Source organism: Bison bison, unplaced genomic scaffold (genome assembly GCF_000754665.1).
Source record: "Bison bison bison isolate TAMUID 2011002044 unplaced genomic scaffold, Bison_UMD1.0 scf7180017864517, whole genome shotgun sequence".
Classification (NCBI taxonomy): domain Eukaryota; kingdom Metazoa; phylum Chordata; class Mammalia; order Artiodactyla; family Bovidae; genus Bison; species Bison bison.
The window spans coordinates 8,649,477-8,651,147 of NW_011495070.1; positions in this window are offsets into that span (position 1 = coordinate 8,649,477).

Genomic DNA, 1,671 nt, shown 5'->3' on the forward strand with positions numbered 1-1,671 from the left:
TTATCTCTTCTCTAAATGTTTGATAGAATTCTCCTGTGAAGCCATCTGGTCCTGGGCTTTTGTTTTGGGGGAGATTTTTGATCACAGCTTCAATTTCAGTGCTTCTAATTATGTTATTCGTAATTTCTATTTCTTCCTGGTTCAGTCTTGGAAGATTGAACTTTTCTAATAATCTGTCCATTTCTTCCAGGTTATCCATTTTATTGCCATATAGTTGTTCATAATAGTCTCTTAGGATCCTTTGTATTTCTGCATTGTCTGTTGTAACCTCTCCTTTTTCATTTCTAATTTTGTTGATTTGATTCTTCTTTTTTTCTTTATGAGTCTGGCTAAAGGTTTGTTAATTTTGTTTATCTTCTCAAAGAACCAGATTTAAGTTTTATTAATCTTTACTATTGTTTCTTTAATTTCTTTTTCATTTACTTCTGATCGGATCTTTATGATTTCGTTCCTTCTGCTAACTTTGGGGTTTTTTAGTTCTTTTTTTTTCCAGTTGTTTTAGGTGTAAAGTTAGGTTGTCTAGTCGATGTTTTTCTTGTTTGTTGAGGTAGGATTGTATTGCTATAAACATCCCTCTTAGAACTGCTTTTGCTGCATCCCATAGGTTTTGGGTTTTCATTGTCATTTGTTTCTAGAAATTTTTTTTATTTCCCTTTTGATTTCTTTAGTAACCTTTTGGTTATTTAGAAATATATTGTTTAACCTCCATGTGCTTGTGCTTTTTACAGTTTTTTCCCTTGTAATTGATATCTAGTCTCATAGTGTTGTGGTCAGAAAAGATGCTTGATACGATTTCAATTTTCTTAAATTTACTGAGGTTTGATTTGTGACCCAAGATGTGGTGTATCCAGGAGAATGTTCCATGTGCACTTGAGAAGAATGTGTATTCTTCTGTATCTGGATAGAATGTCCTGAAGATATCAATAAGATCCATCTCATCTAATGTATCATTTAAGATGTGTGCTTCCTTATTAATTTTCTGTTTTGATGATCTGTCCGTTGGTGTGAGTGGGGTGTTTAAGTCTCCTACTATTATTGTGTTACTGTCAGTTTCTCCTTTTATGTCTGTTAGTGTTTGTCTTATGTATTGAGGTGCTCCTTTGTTGGGTACATAGATATTTACTAATTGTTATGTCTTCTCTTGGATTGATCCCTTGATCAGTATGTAGTGTCCTTTATCTCTTGTAATCTTCTTTATTTTAAGGTCTATTTTGTCTGATATGAGGATTGCTACTCCAGCTTTCTTTTGCTTCCTATTTGCATGGAATATATTTTTCCACCCACTCACTTTCAGTCTATGTGTCTATAGGTCTGAAGTGAGTGTCTTGTAGACAACATATATATGGGTCTTATTTTTGTATCCATTCAGCCAGTCTGTGTCTTTTGGTTGGAGCATTTAATCCATTTACATTTAAAGTAATTATTGATATATATGTTCCTATTGCCATTTTCTTAATTGTTTGGGGTTGCTTTTGTAGATCTTTTTCTTCTCTTGTATTTCTTGACTATATAAGTCCCTTTAACATTTGTAGTAAAGCTGGTTTGGTGGTGTTGACTTCTCTTAACTTTTGCTTGTCTGAAAAGCTTTTTGTTTCTCCATCAATTTTGAATGAGATCCTTGTCAGGTACAGTAATCTTGGTTGTAGATTTTTCCCTTCCAGTACTTTAAAT